Source organism: Mauremys reevesii, linkage group 11 (genome assembly GCF_016161935.1).
Source record: "Mauremys reevesii isolate NIE-2019 linkage group 11, ASM1616193v1, whole genome shotgun sequence".
NCBI classification, from domain to species: Eukaryota; Metazoa; Chordata; order Testudines; family Geoemydidae; genus Mauremys; species Mauremys reevesii.
The window spans coordinates 52,084,328-52,111,787 of record NC_052633.1 but is presented as its reverse complement, the minus strand read 5'-3'; the positions used below and the strand labels follow the sequence as shown (position 1 = coordinate 52,111,787).

Below are 27,460 nucleotides of genomic sequence, written 5' to 3'. Positions count from 1 at the left end.
GGGGCCCTGCAGCTAAAACCCAGAACCCAAGCACCTCCCGTGGGGCTGAAGCCCTGACTCCCCAGTACCCTCCATAGGACAGAGTTGGGGAGCATGGGGGTGTTGCCAACCCCCAAACTGCAGTGCAAGAGTAGGGCAGTCCTCTCGCAGGCAGCTCTACACTCCCCTGGACCTCCTAGCCAGTTGGAGGCGGGCAGCTGGAGCCGGGTAGTACGGGACAGCTACTGCTCTGGCTGGTACCATGGAGCAGGCACTGGCACTGTTCCCTTGTCGCCTGCTGCTGCAGGGAGTTGAAGCTGCTGCTCAGCTCCCAGCCTCCTTTGCTCACACAGCCGGTAAGAGCTGTTGGGCTGGGGACTAACTCCATGGCTGGCAGAGGCCTGGGGGAACAGGGAGCGCAGCTGCAGGGGGAGACAACCCCAACCCTGCACTCTGGCTTCAGCTCGCTGCAGGGCGGTGGGTGCAGGGCCGGCTCCAGCTTTCTTGCCGCCCCAAGCAGTGAAAAGAAAAAGAGAAAGCTGCGAGCTGCAGCACTTTGGTGGCTGCTCTACTGTGCGGCTTCATTCTTAGTGGGGAATCCGGCGGCAGGTCCTTCCCTCCGAAGACCTGGACGTGCCTGGGTGGGTGCTAGCTCTGGGGACAGCAGGGCCGGCTCCAGACCCCAGCGCGGCAAGCACGCATGTGGGGCGGCCCTTTGGGGGGGGGCGGCAGGCTGTCCGCGGCTCGGGGGCGCCTCCCGCGCATGACTGCTTGGGGCGGCCAAAAAGGTAGAGCCGCCCCTGGGGGACAGCCCTTGTCCCTGTCACCTGCCAGCACCCCAGGGTTTCAGGGGAGCGCCCCGAGATGGGAGAAGGCTGCGGCCAGGCGCCACTGCTCAGCCAGCGCAGCACGGGGCCGCAGCCGGCGGGGACTTCGGAGCCCGCAGCGCCCCGGGAGGGAGCAAGCCCCGCCCCCCCCGGCCGGGCCGAGCCGAGACGAGCCGCCGCCGCCCAGGTGAGGCACGTGCGAGGGGCGCGGCTGCAGCGCGCTGGGGTCTGGAGCGGCCGGGCTGCGCGGCTGCTGCTTGCGCCGGACTCTGGCCCCGAGCCGCAGACGGGCCGCAGCCCCGGGGGCTGGCTGGGAAGGGGCTTGGCAGCCCCGGCAGCGGCAACAGGCGCGTGGAAAGCCGGGAGGCTGCAGCTAGCGGGTGAGTGCTCGGGGCTGGCGGCTCCTAGCGGCGCTCGGGGCAGCTCCCGGGGCTGCAGGGCTCGCGGCCGCTCGGACTCTGCCCCGAGGCGGGCAGCTGGCGGCGGCGGGGCTTTGGGACCGGTTCCGAGCGGGCAGCGCGAGCAGGGTCCGGGTCCGGGTCCGGGTCCGTCCTGCTGTCCAGTGCGCCCGCTCCCTGCGGAGCCCGGGGAAGGAGCCTGAGCTTTCGGCTGTCACTGGCGCGGTGTTTCCAGCCGGGGCTCTCGGCCGGCTTAGCAACAACGGCGAGACTGCCCCGGGCTTGGGGTTTGGGAGCACAGCGCAGCCAATCGCTACCGTGAAATAACATCACACCCCGGCTAGTCAGTCGTCACTTTATTTGTGTTTCACGCGGGCTTGCTGACAGGAGCAAGCTGGCTGGCCAGGGGAGGGTTCGATAACGCAGAGCGGAGCTTCTTACTCATATTTTGTGCCTGAGTCCTGCAGCACCTTTCAGCCTAGGATTGCGAAATGCTGTATAAAGTTTCATTAAACCTCACAACCCTTCTCCCCCCAATTCAGGTGGAATGTGTAAGTATTGTAAAATACTGTAAGATGGGTAAACTGAGGTACAAGTGCAGTGATTTGTCCATGGTCAGAATGAATTATTGTCAGATCAGGAAATAGAAGCACACAGGCCTTTGCTTTTAACAATTAGATCACACTGCCTTTCCCATTGACAGGTTGTTGTAAACATTTAACAAAGTAATTCCCGGAAGATGGACTGTGTCAAACCCTGCAGTTATGTAGGATTCCTTTGCTTCTGGGATTGTTGAAATCACTTGGCCTTTGACCTCATGCTTCTCAGTGCATTCAAGGCATGTGGGCATCCAGTATAACCGTACACTCCATTACTAACAGATCTATCCATTTGTCTGCCATGTACAGTTTACCGTTCTTTTTATAGCCACTGTAGTAGCATATAATACATGGGAAGACAGACAACACTTAATTCAAAGAGAGAGAGATCAGATCTAAATTTTCTGGATTAATGGGATGGAAACTTTATTTAACATTCAAGAAACAAGAGTGAGAGTGAAAATCTGAAGGATATCAGGTGTTCACTATTAAATACTTTGAATCCAAAGTATAAACCAGGTGTCCTATTTTTATGAGGCATTTGTATATATTATTACATTTACTAATCCTATGGACCTGATAGTGCTTTACCTGGTCATGGTAATGTTAGCAGAATAACTGATTCATTGGGATTTATAATAAATGAATTAGATTTTAAAATAAAGGAAAGCAGACAAAGAAAAACACCCCAAAATGTAAAACTTGTGATTAAAATCATGCCAGTAGGTAAGGAAAGCCCTTGAATGTGTATGAAAACAGATGTTCAGACCAGAAAACAGAGAATGCAAATTAAATGGAGGATGGCCCAACTCTGGCTAGTCACCGTATCCAAATAATCAAGCCACTTTGTGCAAGAAGCACAAGATCATCAGTTTCCGATGTAGTTCTAGTAATGGCATCCAGATGTAATTGTAGATGTTCATTTTATAGTCTGGATGAAGGGAGTTGTCCCATTTGGCCCTGGTGAAGAGGCCAGTGCTTCATGTTTGGTATCCATTTGCTCTTTCAGTTTTTCAGCACAATTAGTTTAGCTACCAGTTCTGTCCACAGGAGCCAGTCCCTCTCCTCCTCCTCCTTTGATCACTTTAAGTGGGTTAGATTTCCCAACATAACAATTACTGTGTTCTGTTTTGCAGCCAGTTCCATCCCTTTAATGACATCCTTCCCAAAGCAGACAGTGATAGGGCACTCAGTGTTAGCCAGGCTTTATAAGACCTGTGTCTCCCACACTTGACATCTGGCATTCTATCCAGGCAATGTTAACTGTATGGAGTCCAGTAAATCCTGTGATCAGTTTATATGGGATGGATCCAGCATGTTGATCCCTGGAGCACATCTGATGATTTCCACCCCCTGCTGGCACCAGATGGTGCATGCTTTGTCCCTCTCATTCTCTGCTGATGATGCCGCAGAGATGAGAGGAGAGAGAGTCCATGAGTTGTGGATGGTGTGCGGTACAGGGGATTACCTAGTGCAGCCTCTACAAGCTGCTTCAGGGGGATGTTGCAGGAACTGCAGGAGATGAGACTTCTCCTGCACCGTTGGGGACTTTGCAGGAGAGAGAGAGAGTGTCACCTCCTATTAGTGGCAATGCAGTCCTCTCCACCCAGTGGGTTTATCCTCCTAGGACTGTGCCCTTACCCATCTGCAGATGTGAGGTAGGGGACAGGGAATGCTCCCTTTCACACAGGTGGAAGCTGGCATTGTGTCAGTTACGTGGGTACTATGGAAAATATATTGGCAGAGTACCTGTCTGGCAGTCCTGGTCTCAACCAGTGAATTGAGAGAGAGAGACTGAAAATGCTAATGCAAACTAAGGTTAAACCCTTCCATTTGACTGTAAGACCTTTCAGCTTGGAGAGGCTATGTGATCAGCAATACCAATAGGTCGCTGGACTTTCTGCAGCTTCACATATTCTGTGAAAATTATTTAATGAGTATATTTGCATATCCACTATAAACTTTGGTTTAGTCATCTCTGCCTACCCCCAAGCAGTGTGGGGAGGTGGAGCTTAGCAGCTGCATCTGGAATGGGTGGGAGGGCGTTTGGGGGCTCTTTGGGGAGGATGTTGGATAGCCCAGTACTAGTACTTGGGCCCCCCTCAACTTCTGTCCCACCATTGCCTCCGTTACAGCTGTTCCCACTCAGATCCAATTGGGGGAACAGTAAGAGGGAAGGGGGAGCAGCTGTGGCCTCTGGTGGCAGGGAGGAGGTACTGCAGAGTAATCCTTGCTATATGTGTGTGGCAGAGCTGCCAAATCCATGAGTTAGTTGCAGGACACTGGGCAGCCCTGTTTCCCCATGCAAGTCAATGAAAGAGCACTCTTAGCATGTGATACCTCTGTCAAAATGTGATGAATTTTGCGTGATGTGAGGTCATGTAATAATTAGGGATGCCAATTAATCACAGGTAATAAACAAAAGAACTAGTATTTTTCAATTCACCTCATACAAATACTGAAGTGCAATCTATCGTGAAAGTGTAACTTACAAATGCAGATTTTTTTTTCTGGTTACATAACTGCACTGAAAAATAAAACAGTGTAAAACTTCAGAACCTACAAGTCTTCTCAGTCCTACTTTTTATTTTGCCAATCGGTAAGACAAACAAGCTTGTTTACATTGATGGGAGATACTACTGCCTGCTTCTTATTTACAGTGTCACCCGAAAGTGAGAACAGGCGTTCGCATGGCACTCTTGTACCCAGCATTGCAAAGTATTTACATGCCAGATGTGCTGAACATTCGTGTGCCCCTTCCATGCTTTGGCCACCATTCCAGAGGACATGCTTCCATGCTGATGATGCTGATTTAAAAAAAAATCATCAATTAAATTTGTGACTGTATTCCTTGAGGGGAGAATTGTATGTCTCCTGCTCTGTTTTACCCACATTCTGCATATATTTCATGTAATAGCAGTCTCAGATGATGACCCAGCACATGTTCGTTTTAAGACCACTTTCACAGCAGATTTGCAAAACACAAAGGTACCGATGTGAGATTTCTAAAAATAGCTACAGCACTCGACCCACGGTTTAAGAATCTGAAGTGCGGTCCAAAATCTGAGAGGGACGAAGTGTGGAGCATGCTTTTAGATGTCAAAAAAGAGCAACACTCTGATGCAGAAACTACAGAACCCAAACCACCAAAAAAGAAAATGAACCTTCTGCTGTGGCATCTGATTCAGAAGATGAAAATGAACATGCATCAGTCCACACTGCTTTGGATCATTATCCAGCAGAACCTATCATCAGCATGGATGCATGTCCTCTGGAATGGTGGTTGACTTATGGAGGGACATATGAATCCTTAGCGCTGCTGGCATGTAAATATCTTGCAACGCCAGCTACAACAGTGCCATGCGAATGCCTGTTATCACTTTCAGGTGACATTGTAAACAAGAAGCAGGCAACATTATCTGCTGCAAATTGTAAGCAACCTTGTTTGTCTGAGTGATTGGCTGACCAAGAAATAGGACTAAGTGGACTTGTAAGTGCTAAGGTTTTACATTGTTTTATTTTTATTGTAGTTTTTGTACATAATTCTACATTTGTAAGTTCACCTTTCATGATGAAGAGATTGCACTACAGTACTTGTATGAGGTGAATTGAAAAATATTTTTTTGTTTTATATAGTGCAAATATTTGTAATAAAAATAAATATAAAGTGAGTACCGTACACTTTGTATTCTGTGTTGTAACTGAAATGTATATATTTGAAAATGTAGTAAACATCCAAAAATATTTAAAATAAATGGTAATCTATTGTTGTTTAACAGCGTGATTAATCACGATTAATTTTTTTTAATCGTGCGATTCATTGCTTGACAGCCCTGGTAATAATTCATTTCTCGTTTGTCATCTTCCCTTCCTACTTTCATCGCTTTGCTCTGCGACAATCCAGAAATGAAGGATAATGCTGTCCTCTGAGCGACTCTAGAGCAGGGTACGTTACCTGGCACAGCAGAGTGGAATTGATACACATCATGCAATTCTCATTAGCTTAATTCTGCTGCTTTATTTGAGGCAGAGGCTATCCTTTCTTTTTCTTTCACTCTGTGCTTGCACAGTGCCTAGAATAATGGGGCCTTGATTTCTGACTGGAACTATTTGAGACTGCTGTAGTATAAATAAAAATAAACTTTGCCCCCCCTATTCTTTATGGAGCAGCACAACGCTGATCCTCCTCTGGAGGTGCTTTGCAGGAAAAGGCAAATGCCATATAAGGAAAAGAGGAGAGAAAAAAGAGGGAGAGGTTAGAGTCAGATAATTGTAAGCTGTTCGGGGGGCAGGGACTTTATTTTTGTTTTATGTTTGTGTAGCATCTAGGCCCATGGAGTTACAAGTCTCTAAGTCTGGGGTCATAAGTAGGTGGACTGTGGGCCAAATCCAGACTCTCAGATGCTTTGAATGGGCCTCAAAATCTTTTTATTTACTTATTACCGTCCTTGCTGTTGTTATGTTTGTTATTTTCTCTGGAATCTGGACCTTGACTATACCTTGACCAAGAACTTTGGGCCTTGACAAAAATAAATGACGGTCCCTGCTGTAGGTAATACAAATAATTAATAATGAGAAATAAAGTTAAGGGGGAGAGGGAACATGACCAACTACATATCAGGGAAATAAAGGTCACATGAAAAATCTATCTTGTGGGTTTATCCTGGAACCCATCACTAGGTCTATTTAGATAAATTTGGAGCCCCACCCCCTCTCATTTCACTTCATTTACACAGATATTACATATGTTTTTGGGGACCCTCAAGCTTGGGGCCCTGATGCAATTTTCACTTGTTCTCCCCTCTCATCAGCCCTGCCCATCACCATAATATCTGAGCACTTTCAACAGTAAAGGCCCTAGACCACTTAATGGGGTCTCTGGCACTTTTCCCTTTTTGGGGTAAAATTCTCTACTTGTAGTAGAGGTTTATTTGGGGTGTGGGGTGTTTTCTGATTTAGACTATTCATTTCCCTGTTTGTTGTTGTTGCCGCTGTTAGGGATTTAGGGATAGAAGGGAGATGTCATTGTGCTTGTCATTCTGATGGTGGACTGGCCTTTACGAATCAAGGCCACTTTGCTATACAGTTCTTGTTTTCAAGAGACAGTTGATGTTTTAGTCATACTTCTTAGCTTCTTATTGGAGATTCGTGCCTAATGTCCTTCAACCTAATAAGGAAAATCTCTTAAAACACAAGATGGGTGGTCTCACTCTAAGAGAAAGGGAGACACCTGGTAGGATGAGGAGCTAGTCTGACTGTTTAGTGGACACCTGACCATCACCCATCAATCCACAAGTTTCTGGGAGCACTGAAGGGACAAGAGATACAAATAAAATTACTTCCCTGATCCATTTTACCCTTCAGAAGGTTTTTGGGGAAATCCCCTCTTCAAACATAGAGAAATAAGGTTTCATTTCTGCTACATGGAAAATGAGAAATTAAAATAAGACGGTTTATTAAGCCTCACTTGTGGAATGTTGTTTATCCTTATGCCACACTCGCACCCTGTAACTGGGATTCTGTTGATTCAAAGAACACTTGCAGTTATGTTGTTACATGTATGTAAAGTGTGTCAAAGTTTAATGACTTCCAGGCTTGGGATTAGGTGTATGTTTGACAGTTTGGAGCAGGTGGAAGCGTGTGTATGACAGCTGAGGCGGCAGCGTTTGTAAACTTCCGACTCAGCAGAGCCAAATTATCATTAACACTTAGAGATCAAAACCATTGGCACTAAAAGGTACAGTTCTGAAGGTAAACATTTTGATGGGTAAAACTTCCAATAATAACTTTACTCAGAGATTGAGTCCTGGTCTTGTGTTGTGTACAGCAGGCGCGATTCCATTTTATTCTACTATTACTTGTTAAATGAGCCATTCAATCTACATAATAGGTAAAAATCTTCTGGGCTTTGCATTTGCTTACAGGAGATTGCTGATCACAGTGCTCTTTATTCTAAGCCCAGAATGCCTGAATGAAACCAAAGTAGAGTTCAGTTCTACCCCATCTGTGCTCTTTTTTCTTGCTCGATCTGTAAAGTGTACTTCAGAATCAGGATACAAGACACATTTTAAAATCCAAAGCGTTGCTGTTTTTGTTTTCACTAAAATATTATGGCAGCATATGTTGAGAGGCTTTCTACTTCTCGAGTTACTGTTGATGCCAGTTTGTTGACTTACTTAGGAATATTTGTTGGCTAGGGTGTGGGGTGTCCCACTCAGGGCCCAGACCTGCAGTCCTTACAATAAGTGTAACCATGTTCCTTGTAATCATTTAAATGTTTGCAGTAAGGACTGCAGGATTTATATTTCAATGTGTGGAAATATATTCTTCTAACAAGGGAAGCAGATGTAAATGGGGGGTGGGATCTCAGTCTGCCCGAATGCTTTAGCAATAAACTAACTAAGGAAGTAAAACTTTAATTTGCTAGGACATACCCTCTATAGCTATATAAATTCCAAATAGCTGTGAATATTGAAATCCTTTTAAAAAATCAAGTTACTCTTTTCTCTTGAGTAATCATACATTGAACAACATAATGGGCATTGTTCTGCTTCGGAATGGAAATGCTGACACTAAAGCTGTGCCTGAGATTTGGAACAGAGCTAGGTTCAGGTTTCAGTTCCCCAAAGTTTGTGGGCTTTCTGATGAACTTGGGTTGAGCTACAGCCTTTGGAAGGAATGAGGTGGAATATTTTGGGTTTGTATGATTTTTGCTTAAAACCAGGTCAAATCAGTAGTTTCATCTGAATTTCACTTTGCAGTTTGGGTTTAAACCCAAAACTCTGTGTGTGGGGTGGGTGGCCTGATCTACACTATAGAGTTAGGTCAACAGGGCCGTCCTCAGGATTTAATGGGTCCTACGCAGTATTATTAAACTGGTGCACCTATGCCTGACTTGCTCTTAGCAACACAAACATAAGCTTACAGTATTGGAAAACTTGCCACATGCACTTTATTAAAAACAGTTTAAACAAATTAAGCACACACTATAGTGCTGATGGACTCGCACTAAAGAAGTAGTGCTATAGAAAAAATTCTAATGTATTGATAAAATGATGCAAATAATACATTTTTTAAAATTTGTCAATATTTTATTGGAAATTACTATGAAGAGGTATTGGAACATGGATTTGTTTTTAATTAAAAGCAATCTTTCTGGCTTTTTTGGCTGCAAAATCAGTAATAATGTCATTGTATGACAAACACGAAGTAATGTCTTGTTCGATTGATTGATCTTGCTATTCTTGCAGTGAGCTTTAGTTTTAAGAAACTCCGTTCTCTTGATGCTGCTGTTATAGGAATTATCAGTAGAATACAAGTGGCAATGTACACATTAGGATATGTTTCAGATTGGTAGCCGTGTTAGTCTGTATCAGCAAAAAGAACGAGGAGTACTTGTGGCACCTTAGAGACTAACAAATTTATTTGGGCATAAGCTTTCGTGGGCTAAAACTCACTTCATTGGATGCATGCAGTGGAAAATAAAGTGGGAAGATATATATAGACGGAAATATATACATTCATATACATAGGATATATGGCATCAAGTTTGCTGGTATGAATAAACTGTACATTGTCCATCACTGACTTTGTACAGTTCAAGTCCATTTAAATCAAAACTATCACCAAGCTTCAGGAGGCTCTCTAGGTTCTTGCACTTTGTAATTAGCTGTTCTTGTTTACCTATTTTGTTGAATTTAGTCATGTCATACAAAAATCCAAACTCTTCATGGTGTGCTCGTAAAGTATTAAACCTTTCATCAACGGCAGGTATTGCTTTATCCATCACAACATTAGAAAATTCAACCTCACATTTCTTTTCTGGATCTTCTGTGGGTTCATCTGCTCCTTCATATTCTGCTTGCCGCTTTGTTTTTGAAACTCTTGTCACATGTGGACATGGAAATTTTGGTTCTACACCGAGTGTCTCTGCAAACTCTCTTGCTGTAACCTGTGTTTCTTTGAATCCAGTTTCTCTGTATTTCACTAAAAAGTCTCGTGTGTTGTTTAGTAAGGTAAGTGTTGAATCAAGCTGCATCGTTGGACTCTGTATTATTTTGCTTACACTTGGCTGGGAATGGCGAATTGCGGCTGCTGGGAGCTGCACGCCGCCATACCTGCGGATGCTCAGGTAAACAAAACATCTTGCGGCCTCCCAGGGGCTTACCCTGAACAAGCCGCAAACCACGTTTGGGAACCACTTCCCTACCATGACCACTCTGGTCACTGTTTTGAACTCTGCTGCCTGGTGGCCAGATACACATGCATGCGCCCTTTCTCTTTTAAAGCCCCGCAAATTTCCTGTTTTCTTGGCGTGGAGAGTTCACCTAGCAATTGCCCAGCTGACCATGCTGGCCCCAGGCTGCAGATGTACCCCTGCCTGGAGTAAACAGGCGGTGGTGGATCTCCTGGGTCCGGGGGGAAAAGAGGTTGTGCAGGCACAGCTCCTATCCAGCCATAAAAAGGTAGATATCTGAGCAGATCACTTGTGGCATGGCAGAGAAGGGCTACAAGAGGGACATGCAGAATTGCCACCTGAAAGTCAAGGAGCTGTGGCACGTGTACCAGAAGGCAAGGGAGGCTAACAGTAGTTCTGGTGTGGAGTCGCACACCTACTGCTTTTCTGAAGAGCTGTGTGCCATTCCTGGCAAGGACACCATCATTACCAAGAGTAATACTCTGTGGGAGCTGGAGTCACAGCGAGGAGGAGTAGTATGAGGGACAGGTGACTGGGGGATCCAGTGGTGCAGGGAACCAGGACCTGTTCTTGACTATAGAGCAGTCAAATCAGTCCCTACAGTCCAGCATGGGCGAGACTGATGCAGGGGAAGGAACCTCTTGTAAATATGCAGTTTACTTTGGTGTTGCAGGAACGCATCTATTCATTTACTCTTTTTAAATCATTTTCAAATAGGAAGAGATAATGAAGTAACTAAGAGAGGTAGAGTTGCTATCTGCTTCTCATTCCCCTGCATAATTAGGCAGAGGGGGTCCTGCAGAACCGTTTATGTGCACTGGGATGTCTTGTGAATCCTCCATAGAGATCTCAAAAGGTTCCTGAAGGTAGTCTTCAGTTCTCTGATGAAGGTTTCTGGGGAGGGCTGCCTTATTTTTTTCTGCTGTGGTAGGACATTTCCCAACACCACTAAGCAATTACTTCAGCAGGCACCATTGCAGCATACAAGCTAGCAGCCTACGGACCTTGTCTGTAGCTAGACGCATGCAAGAGCTGTTCCCTTTCAGTCTCCATTACCCTCAGGAGTGTGATATCAGCTAAAATCACCACCCACCACCTGTAGAAAATGGTGCCAGTGTTCAGTTCAGTAGCCCTATCCGCATATACTAATGCCTGTGAGCTACCCTCCTCCATAGTCCCAACTTGCCCAGGGCTGCCCGGGGGGGGGGGGGGGAACAGGGGGCAAGTGGGGCAATTTGCCCCGGGCCCTGCGAGCCCTGGCCCAGCAGATGTCTGGGTCTTCAGCCGGCATTTAGGCAGCGGGGGGCCCTTCAGTGCTGCCGAAGACGCAGAGTGACTGAAGGCCCCCCCGCCGCCGAAATGCCCTGCGAGCCCTGGCCCGGCGGCGGTCCGGGTCTTCGGTGGCATTTCAGCGGCGGGGGCCCTTCAGTGCTGCCGAAGACACAAAGCGACTGAAGGGCCCCCCGCTGCCGAAATGCTGGTGAAGACCTAGACCGCCACCGGGTGAGTACAAGCGCTGCAGCTCCCCCGGGAGTGATTCAACAGCTCTGTAGTCAAGAACAAGTCCTCTGGGCGGCCCTGAACTTGCCCACTTCCCCCCCACCTCCCCGAGCTGTCCCATGGTTGGGACTGCCACCGTGCTCCATGAATCCCCAGGAGAAGTGAGAATGTAGTGCTTGGAACTTGTGTGGACCAAAGGGAGTCAGTTCAGTATGCCAAGTTTCCATTTATCTTGTGAATACGCTCTCAGTAGTAGCTCTGTGCATTGTATCTTTTGCAGCTGGAAATGTGGTCTTGAGGCACTCTCCATTCACATCGGTAGAGCAGCTCTGCCAGATAAGGAGGAGAAGGAAGAGGATGTGAGATGACGTGGTCCAAGAGATCCTGCAAGCCGAGCAGAGGCTTGGAGGATCACTGTCATGGACAGAACAGACAGGGATAGAGCAGAGAGGAGAAAAGCACAGGAGAGAGACATGCAGCAGGACATGCTAGCGCTTCTCAAAATGCAAACAGCCATGCTGGAGACACTTGTTGACCTTCAGTTTCAACAGACCTGTGCTCACCTCCCTCTGCAGCCCACAGAGAACTGTATTTTGGGACCTCCCTACCTCTTCGCCCCCCACTCCCAGTCCATGTGGTGTCCGGGGCTGCTGCTCTACACCTACCACTCCACCCTGGAGGACAGTACAGACAATCACAGTGGCACATACATTGACTCGTGAGAGACATGGTTGGTGTATGTGTTTGTGAAACGAATATGACTGTTCTTTCCCCTTCAAAGCTATTTTTCCCTGTATTTTATAAAGTCTCATTCAGTTATAAATACGTCTATTTGCCTGGATTTGGAATAAATAGCTAGTTATGAAAACTGAATTCATCTTTACTAGTTCACAACATATGCTGGCTGGGTCTCGGATCATTCAGAGGTAATAGCAATAGGTACATGTGTGATGTTACTTTCCGCACTCATTACAAGGTTCATACCAGGGTGCACAAAAACAATGCCAGGCAGAGCACACTATAGAAACACACGTTACTGTGTCTCACTATTAAGATGGTCTTTTAACGACAACCTGAGTCCCTGTAGCTCCCTATTGAGCTCTTTTTATAGCCCTGGTATCTGGCTGCTCAAAATCAGCAGACAACCATTCCTCTTCCACCCTGGCAGAAACTTTTCCCCCTTTGCTTCACAGATATTATGAAGTGCACAGCAGTCAGCTATAACCATTGAGATTTTTTTTCCACTGAGGTCTAATCTCGTGAGTAGACTGCCCCAGTGGCCTTTCAAATGGCCAAAGACACATTCAACTGTCATTCTGCACTGGCTGAGCTTGTAGCTAAAGTGCTCCTTGCTGCTGTTGAAGTGGCCAGTGTACAGCCACAGAAATAAGGGGTAGGCTGAGTCTCAATGGATCGCTATTGGCATCTCAACATCTGCAATGGCAATCTGTCAGTCTGCAAAGAAGGTCCCTGCTTGCAGCTTTCTGAACAGGCCTGTGTTCTTAAAGATGAATGCATCATGCTCCTTCCCTGACCATCCTGCGCTGATGTTGGTAAAACATCCCTGGTGATCCACCATCACTTGCGATAGAAAAGTAGCCCTTTCTGTTGATGTACTCTGTGGCAAGCTGGTCTGGTGCCAAATTGCTGCAAAACCGTCCACTACGTTCTGCACATTGCCCAGAGTCACAGTCCTGTGCAGCAGGATGCAGTTAATGGCCTGGCACACTTGCATCACAGCAACCCCCACAGTGGATTTCCTAACTCCAAATTGATTCCCGATTGATCGAGCGCAATCTGGCATTGCAAGCTTGTCACACAGTCCTCACCACTCGCTTCTCCACTGTCAGTGCAGCTCTCATTTTGGTGTTGCTATGCCGGAGGGCTGGGGAAAGTTCCACACACACTTCCAGGAATATGGCCTTGCGCATCCAAAAGTTCTGCAGCCACAGCTCGTCATCCCATACCTGCATAACAGTGCAATCCTACCAGTCAGTGCTTGTGTCTCTGGCCCAGAACTGGTGCTCCATTGTCTGCAGCTGCTCCATGAATGTCAACAAGAACCTTGAATTGTTTCTTTCTACGTCCAACAGCAAGGCAGCCTCTAAGGAATTGTCTTGTTCTGCTGCCTGGTTCCTCTGGCGGCTCTGCAAATACTGCAGGATCAGGCACGTTGTGCTTGCAACACTCATCACAATAGTGCAGAGCTGTGTAGGATCCATGCGTCTCACACTGATGGCAGACGTGCAGGTTTGCAGGGCTTTTGAAAAGAGGCACGAAACATTATGGGATGCAGATAAAATTCTGGGATGGAGAAAACTGCATTGTGGGATGTTGAAACCATGTTTCCAGTCACCCCTGCGCAACTCGTTTGCCCATCTGAGGCATTGCAAACCCCTCCTAAAACACCCTGCGCTAGATGGTGGGAAACTGCACAGTGGGATAGCTATTCACTGTGCACTGCTCTCTGCATCGATGCAAGCCCTGGAGTGAGGACATGCACTGCTGACCCAAGGAGCTCAGTGGACATGCAAAAGTGATTTAATTACTGCGGCGGCTGTACGTCAACGGAACTTAGGTCGAATTAATTTTATAGTGTAGACTTGCCCTTGGTGTGTGTGTGTGTGTGTAGTGAAACAACTGTTTGTTCAAACTTCTGTGCACTGAATCTACTGTGCTTTACACAGCAATAGTGAGAACTCTGTGAGCAGTGTAGTGATGAGATTAGATCATGGGACTTGTAGTCAGGAGACCTGGGTTCTAGTTGTGACTCTAACTAACTAGCTAGCTCTGGACATGCCACTTGCTTTCTCTGTGTTTTCCTATCTGTTAAGCGGGAATAATAATTCTTACCTATCTACTTCACAGGGAGAAACATGTTTGGGCAGCTTCCCTGTGAAGTGGCTGTCGACCATGCAGCTGCGTTTAACAGCAAAGGGGCCAAGCAAGGGAGAGTCTTCGAACTTTGCCCGTTAGCAAAATTCCTTTCTCTGTGCCATCTCCTTGGAGGCTGGGACCTGGTGGCCTAACTTCAGTTTTTCTGGAGGAAGGAGGAGGAGTAATGAGCCTCCTACCCGGTAGGGTGGCTTCTTGTTCCCCAGTCCCCAGGCACTGAGTGTAGGTGAGCAGACTTCCCTCTCCCAGTCCCATCTGGCTTTATGTTTTTACGGACCATCAGGCAGAGACTGTAGGAAGAAGTTCCCTGTCCTTCCTTGCTGTAGTTACTGTTATTTCCCAGGCAGCTGCCCTACACATTATATGAGCATTTCCCCCTCTGGGGTGGGAGTCATAGGTTTGGCAGTGAACCGCACCTGCTCTGGTGTCAGTATCCCTAATTTTGGCTGGAGACACTGCCGTCACCATGCTCTGTACTGCCTCTGGTTTTCTTTTCAGGGTAGGCAGAGATCTTAATTCTCTGAAGGATGGGGGGTCTCATTCCCCCCCTCTCCCTCCCCCACACAGGTATTTGTTTGCATACTCCATGGAGGTAACCTGATTCCTCTTGGATACTAGCTTCCTCCTTTTCAGCTACTCCATTTGAAGTTTGGCTGATACAGTCACTTTCACATCTGGAGCTACCTGAGGGGGTCTGATTGACCCCTCCTTCTTTTAAAGCCATAATATCATTCCCCAAAAGGAAAGCCTGTGGGATATCTGACAACGTGTCTGTACTAGCACCCTGACCATTCCTAGGTCTGGATAGACATCTGTGCTGTAGGCTGAGCGAAGGCTTTTACATCAGAAACTTTAAACCAGATTTCACACCCTGGGAGCATTTGATGGGGTTTTATGATTTGGGGCTTAACTATAGTCTTAGCAGCCCCAGTATCGCTCCATCCAATGAATGTCTCCCCATTAACTACCACCTTCCCCTCCCACTGATGGGCAGATGGAGCTGTACCCGGGAGGGTGTAGCATGACGTGGGCAGTGATTCGAAGTGTGAATGCGTCACCGTGAACATTATATGCCATTGGCAGACTTGCTGTGTGACTCCCTCCCACCAGAGCTTCAATCACACAGCTAACTCTGTGGGGCTAGGATGCAGCTGGCCTTTCGAGCACTGCACTGGGCCTCAGTGGGTAGATTGGGCAGTCCCTGGCCAAGTGATGCCGCCGTCCACATATGGAACACTGCTTTTCCCCAGCCATCCCAGGGCTTCTCAGAGATAGTTTCCGTCCCCCTGGGTGTGCCTCTTGCCTTGGGCCTATCCTCTGATCCCATTCCATCTATGTTAGGTTTGCTGTCAAATCTGGCTCAGCTATCTGCATGTTGGTTGGCCCATTTCCAGTTATGGTTACATCTCTGGATAGTATTCAGAACCGGATACTACTCGAGGACATTGTGATATAAGTGGGTATCTCAACACCACTGTGTCTGCAGTGTAGATGGCCCAGAAAAATCTGACCTCTGCTAAGCAGTTATTTGATTGAAAATGAAGCTTTTTTTTTTAAATGGAGGCAAATATTGAAAGAATCAAAGTATTGAAAAAAGGTGATTTGATTTGAGAATGTACCAGGTCAAGTTTTGCCTTCATTTATGTTTACATTGGTGAAAGCTGTGCACATGTATCATGGGCAGAATTTGGCCCCCTATCCAAATTAAATCAGTTACAGCACAAACAGTTCAGTCTAGTGAGGTGTTTTGTTTTGTTTTTTTGTTAAGCTAAATGAACCCATCGCCTATAGATCAGGAATTTCAAACCAGGTGAATTTTTATATGGGCTAACCTGGTATAGCTTAAACACATCAGTGCAGTATGTTCATATTATGGCAATAGGTACTTCAGAAGAGCTGATTGTTATCTTTCCTAATGATAGGAGGAGGATGTGGCTGAGGCACAATACAAGGAGTCAGGAGGTCTGGGATTTTTTGCTCATGTCTAAATTTTTGTCTGTCAAGAATACCTCTATGTGTGAGAGCTTTCAGACAAATTAGCTGATGGATTTTCTAGGAATATTTTTCTTACAGCCTAATAAAATTGTACTTGTAGATACAAGCGATAGAGAAGATGAACCTGAAATACTTAGTCCCACCCTGAATTAGGTGATTAGTTAGGATTAAAGATTGACACCAGTGGTAGGAGCAGTGCTTCACTTTATTTTATTTGGTTTATCCTAGGTTTAAATGTGAAGTGCTGTGATTTTTGCCCACTTATTGAAATGGCAAGCTTTATAAAAGACTGTCCACTTTTTTGTAGTGGATTATAAACCATTGACAGTAATAGTATTGCTATTCTGAAAATCATTCTGTGATATTTGGTGGATTGAGCTCATGAATCCTTAAATAGCTAGAGGAGCAAATAATTGCAGTCTGAAATAAGACTTAATCTTCAGACTGTAGAATACAGAGATTTTTTTGAATATTTGAACACAAAAGTTGACACAATGGACTAGATCATAGATCTTAGACCAGTAATCTGTCTCAGGCAGTGCTCAACATCTGTTTCAAAGGAAGACTAAAATCTGTCTATAATACACTTGTGCAATGTCATTAACATGAAGCTGTGGATAGGAATGCCTCTTTGACCCTCATAGGTTATGCCCTGAAATGTGGTGGTGATTACCTTTACTGTAGTTGAAACTTGCATAACTTGCATCTATTCCTTTAAAAAAAAAAAGTGCAGCCACAATACTTGTCTTGATGATTGCATTTTAGAGCTTCTCCTGCCAACATAGTGCTGTCCACTCCTGCATTTAGGTCGGTGTCATTTACGTGGCTTGGGGGGTGGCTCCAACTGCTGATGTTTCTCCCATCAAAAGTAAAGGCTAGTTAGGAAAACAAATTTGGCCATTGCTCCTTCCAATCAGATTCCCCACAGCTCATAGCTTCATGACTAGTGTTGTCACAGCAGCATTGTACTCTGGGTTGGAATCTGCTTTCTTCCCAGAAGACCCCTGTCTGGCTTAGGTAATGCAACATCTCACTCATACTTGTCATTGCCATTATTTGTACCCAGTTCTTAGCCCCTCATGGTTGCAAGACTGCACGGTATTGTCTTTTGCCTAATGTTTATTACACAAAAGGTATGGGGGAGGGAAAATTATCAGCTGGAATCTGAGCTACCCAGGAAAGTTTAAAACTACTCCAAAATCTGTCTGTCCACACAACAAGTCCTTTGTCTGCTTTCTACAAATCTGTGCCTATGAGTTAGATGTAAACAAACTGAGTTTATTTTTTTTCATGTTTTCTCAAAAGGTAGAATTTGTGTTAAACATCAAAATAATTAAAAACACAAACATTCAAAAGCCCACATTCATTTCAGTTTAAAAAAAATAATCAACAGCAAGCTGGCATGTTGGTCCAGATCCTCCAATCCACCTGAACTGTGCTTAGCTGGTTTACTGTCCCTGATCCTGGGACTGTCTGGAGGCCATTCCAATTATTAGCATCTGGGTGCTTTGGTAACTGATTGGGTGAATGGTGGATTATATTTTGCAGCCCTACACCTGAAGATCTAACCTTCCTTTACAGTAACTTGCTGGTAAATGTCAATTTGATATTCCTCTTGCGGAATGCAAATACAAACTAATGATCATTTCCTACACCTGTTCCAATCCAGGATAATTTCATTTAATTGCCTAAAAAAGGATCAAAATTGTTCTCTTAAAAAAACAAAAGACGAGCAACAAAGTATTCCAGGCAAATGAGGTAAGGTGGATATTGTGTAACGTGTCTAGCCTGATTAGACACTGGGCTTCATCTCAGGTCTTGAGCAGCATGCAGAGCCACTAGGATGTACCTTGTATCGAAACACCATATGATTGTAAGTTTCAGGGGATCTCACCTACCTGCAGGGGCGGCTCCAGGCCCCAGCACGCCAAGCACGTGCTTGGGGCGGCAAGCCTGCGGGGGGTGCTCTGCCGGTGCCGCGAGGGCGGCAGGCAGGCTGCCTTCGGTGGCTTGCCTGCGGAGGGTCTGCTGGTCCCGCGGCTGCGGGAGGTCCTCCGAAGCCGCGGGACCAGCGGACCCTCCGCAGGTAAGCCGCCAAAGGCAGCCTGCCTGCCGTGCTTGGGGCGGCAAAATCTCTAGAGCCGCCCCTACCTACCTGTCCAAAACTTAAAGGCCACCAGGATGCTAACGACTTAAAAAAAAAAAGCTTAAAGATTATTATTGCACAGTGCTTGATCTCAGGTGATGACAATAAAACTCAAAATGGGAAAGGGAAATGCCATTACAGCTTGCTTACATGCAGTCTGAGCCCTTACATTCCTTTGCAATTCTTCAACTGCCTCTTTCCCTAGGGAAATTTTACCAAGGGCATTTTTTTTTAACCAATTCGGATCCCAGCCTGTCATCCTATTGACAACTCCACTTGATTGCCCTTTCTGACAGATGATACCTGGTATTCAAGCATGTACTTGTTAACAGCTCTTTGAATAGTGAACATCTAATAAATAGCACATCACTGAGGTTAAGGTAATAAGTGCCTGTCAGTTGGCAGATACATTCTGATAACCTCACTTCCCTAAGTCTAAGGGGTGGTTGTTCACTTGGACGTCAGATTGTCATTCATTCTTTTTGGCTTAATACCAAAGCATTGTGCCTGTTCCTGTCCCATACAATCCTTTTCTGTCCTCGAATAGCGATCATGCCTCATATATAGCAAAACTATTTTAGTATACAAATAAAGCAGGAGAATTTACTACTTCAGATTTATTTACTGGCTAAGAAAAATGTGATCTACATCTCCCTGTTTCCCATGGTCACAATTAGCTTCTTTGGGTCATAGGATTATTTAATTAATGAGAGGCTTTGGGGACAGGGCTTGAAAGATTTACACACCTAGAATCCTGGGAATTAAGCTCACTAGCCAGGGGGAAATGCCTGTTACCACTTTTCTCAGGGTCATGCCCCCTGCAATTTAAAGGCACACAAAAAAGAAAAAATTGGGGCTCCTGTCTTTTATTTTTCTTTGTTTTTCAGCAACGGGAAGTATTAGAGGATCACTAAAGTTACAGAAGGTGTAAAGAAATACAGCTATTCAAGGATATCTTGGGGCATGTCTACACAACATTAAATTGATGTAAGGCAGCTTATGATGACTTAACTATATAAATATACATACTACAGTGTTCCTCCCACTGCTGTAACTCGCCTGCTGTGCCGACCTAATAAATCCACTCTGATGAAAGGCGTAAGGCTTAGGTCAATGTAGTTTGTTTGGGAGCTCTGTGCAGCAAGGAGCTGAGAGCTCAGATGGCAGCCAGGCTCCAGCTGGGAGCTCTGTGCAGTGAGAGGGGGAGCTGAGAGCCTGGAAAGCAGTTGGGCTCCAGTGGGGAGCTCAGCGCTGAGCTGAGAGGCCAGCTCTAAGCCCCACACCCTGCCCTTCTTAAGTCAGCGCAAGCACGCCTGGTGAGGACATGCACCATAGACAGAAGGAGGGTGGAGTGGACATGAAATACTGCAGTAATTACTGTGGTGGTTGTAAGTTGACCTAACTTAGGTCGACTTAGTTGTGTAGTGTAGACATGGTTCATCAAGACACTTAAGCATGTAAGTAGCCCCACTGAAATCAATAGGACCACTCGGAGTCTTAATTACCTTGCAGAATCAATGCCTTGGAAATCTCTCTCCTATGGGAAAGTTCTTCATACACTTCTGTGACACAAACACTTCACCCGGGGAGCTGCCTATTTGGCTTTTATGAATATATAAGAAACTGAATATCAATTTTTGGACTAGACTAAAGGCTTACATTTTGCATTACATCTGCACCTGTAACTCTCACTGAAATCCATAAACTCTTTGAATTCAGACCCAAGTATAACATTTAGTACCTAAACCGATGTCTCTTTTTTGTCGCCCTTATGACTTAATCCCTCAAGTGGCATTAATACAGCAGGTTAATATGAGATTCTCATAAACTGGGGATCAGAGATCTGGGTATAGGACTGAAAACCAGAACTATCCTAGGTTCTAGTCCTGGCTTTCTGACTTGCTGTGACCTTGGCCAAGTGACTTGACCTAGTCTGTTTCCCTATATGTAAAATCATCACCATTCATCTACTTTGTCCAATGCCAATATTGGATAAAGGTGACTTCTGACTGTTTCTTGGTTTAGGTAAGTACCTAGATTACCAGCCATCTTAGATATAGGCCCATTTTACAAATGGGGAACTGAGGCACAGAGAGACTAATTGACTTGCCCATGGTCATACAGAAGGTCTGTGGCAAAATAGGGACTTGAACCCAAATGTCCTATCTCCTAGTCTAGTGCCCCACCACTGGACCATTCTTCCTTTCCCGGTTGTAAAATGGTGCTAATTATATTTACTTACCTGAAGGTGTTATGAAAATTAATTAGTTAATATTTGTACATCACTTTTTGAGCTGCAAAGTGCACTCAGTTAATCGTTTGATAAATTGGGCCTATGTTTTGTTTGGTGAATGTACTTGACATGAAACAATGGAACACAAGAAAATTCAAGTCAGTTACTTTGTAGAGTTGGCACGGACATCTCCTGAGCTAACGGCAATCCCTCATTAACCGTGCGAACGCTTTATTGAAGATGTCTTTCTGAGTCAGTATTTGTTTTTTCTAAGTAATGCTTCTGTGCAGCATTCTGGAGGTGCCATTCATGGCATGACACAGTTGCTATTCTAAATGCCATATTTCTGGGGTTTTTCTATAGCTCAGTCATACAAAATTTGCTGAGTACTGAAATTTATCATTCAAGATTTGGCTCAGGAATGATGCATATAATTTTCCCCTATAAAGCTATATGATTTTATTTGCACCAAGGAAGCTTTAAATATATTGTATAAAGTTTAGCAGTTTAAAACTGGGTTATGCTCAGAAAAGTGATGGTAAAAATGACTCATTCTTATTCAGAGGATTGTCTCTATATATTCACTATCATGTCTGCTTATTTTCCTGAATAAAGTAGGTTTTTACTACATTTTGCATGTCAGCACTTAATAGCCAATACAGTTAAGGGTGAATGATCTAGATTCTGTTTTGGGTCTTGCATGAAAAGAATTGATGCACAGCATTTTACAGGGCTACTTGTATCAATATCCATTAATTTCAATGGAATTTGAGTGTGCTCAGAACCTCTCAGAATTGAGGCCCTAAATTATTAGGCTGTGATTCTGATACTTTAAAAAAGTCTAACTTTAGTCATATGAACAGTCCTATTGAAGTCTGGTGTAATGATGGATGAGAGAGAGTACAGAATAAGTCTGGTTTATACTACAGAGTTAAGTCGAGGTAAGGTAACTTAAGTCGACCTAATTATGTCATACTACAGTCTTGTTCCCACCAATGTAAGTGCCCTACTACAGCCACATAATACTCTGCGTCCACAAGAGGTGTAGGGCTTATGTCTAGGTAGGTGCTGTGGATTACTTACATTGGCTGTTGGCTCTCATTCTTGTCAATTTCATGTCTTCAGGCTGGAGCTGTGAAATTGACAAGTAAGCTGGGCAGTCACTCTGGGCTGGAGATGGGGCTTCAACTAGAGCCCAGCTGTACTCCGGGCTCCCGGCTCCCCAGCTCAGTCGAGAGCAGGGGGCAGGCCTGCTCCTGGTGGGGAGTGAGGAGCTGAGGGGGCAGGCCTGCTCCCAGTGGGGAGCGGAGAGCCCAGAGGATAGCGGGGAGTCGAGAGCCCAGGGCAGAGCTGGGGTCCTGGCAAGGAGCTGTGTGCGGAGCTGAGAACCTGGACTGCCCCTCGTAAGTTGATGGAAGTGCTTCTGGTGAGGACGAGCACCACCGACAGAAGGAAAGTAGTATAGACGTGACCTAACGTAAATCAACTTAAGTTTGTAGTGTAGATATGCCCTTAGCCTTCAGTTTATAGGGCAGACAGGAAAAAACATCCATATCTATAAACTGAGCACATTTGATATGGAGTCATTTGGAATAAACAAAAATGCTGTACTTATTCAATTTTCAGTGTATAATTTAAGATTTGACTTGAAGATGCCTTAGTCAGGACAAATGTTAAAGCAAATCTGCCTAGCTGGTGAGCTAAAGTCTTTTTGAAAGAGCCAAAGAGCAAAGGAGGGATCAATATATTTTTTTTACGCAAAATAGCTTTGTTCAGAGTATTATTTCATCTCATGTAATGCTTGAACTGAAGGAGCTTCCTAGATTACTTCTTGGACTATTTCTCCCCCTCCTACTCCCAATTCTATAGTTTCAGCCTGATCAAAACCCCTCCATCTCCTTAGTTTTAGGATACCATGTACAGATGAAGTGTCATGGGAATGTCTGCACATGAATTTTGTCCCCACCTAACTTCCCCAGCTTGGTGGGCAATCATGATACAGTAAGTCACAGACTCTATCATAGCACGTTGAGAACTGGATTGATGGACTCAATAGTAAAAGAGATCAGCCTTCTGCAAAGTAGAACACATCCTTCCAAACAGGTGTGTCAGCTCTTGAGGCTTTGGAAGTTAATTGGACAGTCAGGTTATTTTTACAAGGACATTATCTTTAATGGAAAAGAGCAATGGAAGATGTAATGAGCTTTAGTTTTCTGTTTTTCTTTCAGGAGCAAGAGACTGGGGATATTTGTTAATGTTGTGACACTGAGCAATTAAACATACACAAGTGGGAAATGCACATGGGATATGAATTCTGTTTCCACATTTGTATTAAACAGAAGAGTATTATGAATAAGTTGACTAGACTTCATGCTACGATAGTCAAGTCATGTATTGGGAATGGTGGAGTAAATGGTGGTAAAAGAGATCAGCTTTCTGCAAAGTAGAACACATTCTTCCAAATAAGTTTGGCAGATCTTTTAGGCTTAAATCTGACAAACTGTGTACCATAGATGGTTGCCATTAACAAGTTGGCACTTGCTAGCATAGCAGGTAGACTACCACGTTCCACCCCTCTCCCCTGCCCCAACACACACACGATACTTAGCATACGACAGACTTGTGAGAACTGTTAAGGAATATTGGCTCTTTAATTCCGTCCACTATATGTGGGTAATACATTCAGATAACGTAACAATGGGACCAGATGGTGCATGGAATTGGTAATGGGTCGCAGTGTCTTTAACCATTAGGTGAATCTAACCCAAAATCAGTAGTTGTTGAACATTCAAATCATGATAATGTCTAGAGGCTTAGTCGGGGCCCTCTTATGTCTGACACTGTACAAATGTACAGCTGTATGGCCTTATCTGTTGCACATTGTTCAAACCCAGCTCTGAAGACTGAATTATTAATTTCCTCATGGGCTTTTCTTTGGAGCACCCCACAACAGTATCCAAGTGCTTCACAAGCATTAATTTATCTTCACCACACCCCTGATGGGTATTAGCCCCATTTTACAGATGGGGAGAAGAGGCACAGATATATTAAGGTCCAATTTCCACTAATTTTGGTGACCAATCTGAGGTGACTAGAACCGGATTTTTCAAAGCACTTAGCATTATATAGCACTTCCCCTTCTTCTCCTGCACTCCATCTCCTTGCCAGCTCTTTCTCCCTTCCCCATGTCTCCATTTCCCCCCACATACTGGTTCCTAATCCTAGTTTCCTTGTTCAGACATTCCCAGTCTCCTCTCTAGCTCCTTGTCTTATCTCTGTGTCCTCCCCTCCCTACATAACTATTACCGACTTCTAGTCCCAGCCTTCCCACCCAATCCTGCCCTTCCCACTGGGGCACCCAGCCTCTTTGCTCATTCAGTCCCAATCTCCCCCTTCCAATTTCCAGTTTCTCTCCACTGCCCTCCAGTCTGTCACTAGACTCGTTGTCCCAGTTTCTCTAGTTTTTGTCCCCTCTTTTCATTTGACTCAGACAGCTTCTGTCTCCATGTTGCCTGGATGTCAACAGTGGGGTCATTGAGAGCACAGGAGAAATGCGATGCCTGTTGTCAGTTGCAGTGCCAGGCCCCACACTGGCCTGGAGCAGCTGGAGGCAGCCATTAAGGGAAAGCCTTTCTGAGCCCCAGTAGCCCAAGGCTGGAACATGTGCAGTCTGGTTAACACGAGGAGCTGCGAGAGGCTCAAGCATGCTTTGTAAGGATAGAATCTTCAGACGTTTTAGCTGCTCCCATTTAAGTCGTCTCTACTGAGCATGTGCGATCTGCAATCTTTCAAAGGCTTATTAATTGGACAAATTTGGGAGGATTTTCATGGGGATGGCAAATGGCACATCCCTGACACAAAGGCCATTCCATGCCAAATATCAAGTCTCTGCTCCAAAACATGGAGGTGTGACAGATGTTCAAAGCAAAGGTCTCAATTTTTTTTAACATGGGCAAAATAACTTATTTTTCTTTAGCTTCACTTTAGAAAATGACTGGAATGTTTTGGCTGAAATAAAAAACAAGCACACACAAAACAGCTGAGGCATGCAAAATTTCAGCCAAATGGTTACATTTTCACAAAATTATAAACAACTGAAAATGTAATCTTATAATAGGAGCCGTCAGGCAACCTTAATAGGTGTGGCTATTATTACCTACAGTGACAGTCCTTGTGCAAAAGAGATTAGAAAACTGTTGCTGTCAGAAAACTGTCCGGTGGTCTGAGTCCAGTTCTTAGATGTACACATCCCAACAGGCATTGTTGTTGGCAGTTCATGCAAAAAAAACACGTAGTGAGCATGGAAGTGGAACTTCTCTCACCCTAGTTGTGTTGCCTTCAAATCAGAGATGAAGCATGTTGCCTTGAGGGGCTATCCATTTGTTTTGTTTTTTTGCTAGGCTCAGTTCTCTTGTTGTTTTACATTGGATAGGCAGGGGAGTGGAAGCTGGGAAATGTGTTCCAACTTTGCCACTGACTGGCTGTGTGGCCTTAGGCAAATAATTTAACTTCTCTGTGGCTTGCTTTGTTCATAATTAAAATTAGGCTAATAATATTTACCCACCTCCCTCACAGGAGCGTTGTGAGGATTAAGCAATCTACTTTGATCATAACAATGTCTATCGTGGCACTGCATGCAGAATTGGAAAGCATTGTGCCCATACAAAGAGGGGGATGCTGCCTCCCAGCTTTCCTCTCAGCCCCCAGCTTAAAGAGAAAAGATGTACTTGAAACAAAAGTGCAAAAACTTACTATATTAAGAACTTAGGAAGAATTTGGAAGCCATGGGCAGTGCATAACAACTTTATTGAACCTACTGAGGTATGGACAGTGCTACATGTTATGCACCAGTAGGTACATAATAAATTTACAAACTTTTAGTCTATACAATCGTAGAAATGTAGGGCTGGAAGCACCCCAAGAGGTCATCTTGTCCAGCCCCCATGTTGAGGCAGATCCAAGTAAACCTAGACCATACCTGTTAGGTGTTTGTCCAACCTGTTCTTAAAAACCTCCTGTAATACGGATTCCAGAACCTCCCTCGGAAGCCTATTCCAGAACATAACTACCCTTATGGTTAGAAAGTTTTTCCTAATATCTAACCTAAATCTCCCTTGCTGCAGATTAATCTGATTATTTCTTGTCCTACCTTTGGGTGGACATGGAGAACAAATCGATAGTCATCCTCTTTATATCAGTCCTTAATCCATTTGAAGACTGTTATAAGGTTCCTCCTCAGTCTTCTCTTCTCAAGATTAAACATGCCCAGTTTTTTTTAACCTTCCCTCAAAGATCAGATTTTTCTAAATCTTGTATCAAGTTTGTTGCTCTTCTTTGGACTCTCTCCAATTTGTCCATATCTTTCCTAAAGTATGGAGCCACAGTACTCCAGCTGGGGCTGCCCCAGTGCCAAGTAGACCGGAACAATTTTATGTGCCATGTATTACACATGACACTCTTGCTAATATACCACAGAATATTAGCCTTTTTTGCAGCTGCATCACATTGTTGGCTTATATTCAATTTGTGATTTACTATAACCTCCATTTCCTTTTCAGCAGTACTACTGCGTACCCAGTTATTCCCTACTTTGTAGTTATGCATTTTATTTTTCCTTTCTAAGTGCGGTACTGTGCACTTGTATTTTTATTTAATTTAATCTATTCTCTAATTTGTCCAAGTTGTTTTGAATTCTAATCCTGTCCTCCAAAGCACTGTCATCCACAAATGTTATAAGCATAAACTCCACTCCATTGTGCAGGCCACTAATGAAAATGTTCAGACATTTACATACTTTCTATGATCTAGTCAGCATCTACATAACACTCCCACAAGAGAGAAGAGCAGTCTAGGAGTAACAGCTGAGCTCACTTGAGACCTGTGTAGGAGGATATGGATGTGACTGTTTCTTTCTTTTTCCTGGTTACTCTGCATATTTAGGTGATAGAGGATCCTCTCCTTCCCGAACTGTTAATTCCCAATGAGGAACTCGTATTCTAAATAGCAAAGAAATATTTACTGTGGATATGGATAACCATTGAGCAGCCATTATCTTTAGTGCTAGACACAGAACAAGTGAGAGAGAGAGAGAGGAAGAGAGGGCCCTGGAGCAGCTTTTCCAAAAGATTGTCTAGACAAACGTGAAATAAAAGGAAAGGAAGGAAGAAAAGTCCCTGGCAGAACAGAGGCAGCTGTTGCGTGGTAGTTGGAGGAAGGCTGTTGGTGGGAATGTAGTTTCATGGAGTGGAGCTATGGAGCTACCAAAGTTCATGTCTCAAGTATAAAATGACTGAGGGTAGTTGTTCAGACACCAGCTATGCCTTTCTCTCTGTTTTATTCATCTGCATTTATGTGAGGAGCAAGAAACTGATATAGCCTGAGAGCTGTGGTGTTGATTCCCAAAATTCCCTCTCAAACCTTCTCACTTATTTTCTACTTCCAGGAAATCCTTTTCGACTCTGGAAAGAGACAGTAAAACAGAGATTAGGATTAGTGCACAATCTGCCTGCAGATAAATGCCATTCATGTTTCATAATAATCTGCCTGAAAGAACCTGTGCAGCTTAAACACCTCTGTTCTGTTAAAAGCATGTGGCTGACAGGTGGTTCTGCTGGCACAAGTCAGTATCCCATCCCATCTCCACCCAGGAGACTCAGTCTGTATAGCTGTGCAATTACCACACAAAACATAT

At 44.8% G+C, this 27,460-nt stretch overlaps 1 protein-coding gene across 7 annotated transcripts in view; it reads left to right on the top strand.

The window, feature by feature from the left end:
• Nucleotides 1-1,032: 1,032 nt before the first annotated feature.
• LYPD6B (LY6/PLAUR domain containing 6B) overlaps nt 1,033-27,460 on the top strand; it is a 178,340-nt gene continuing 151,912 nt past the window's right edge. For all 7 annotated transcript variants that reach the window (XR_005586145.1, XR_005586146.1, XR_005586143.1 and 4 more), the window contains exon 1: nt 1,033-1,186. The gene's annotated coding sequence lies outside the window, so the exon portion shown is untranslated. The remainder of the gene's footprint in view (nt 1,187-27,460) is intronic.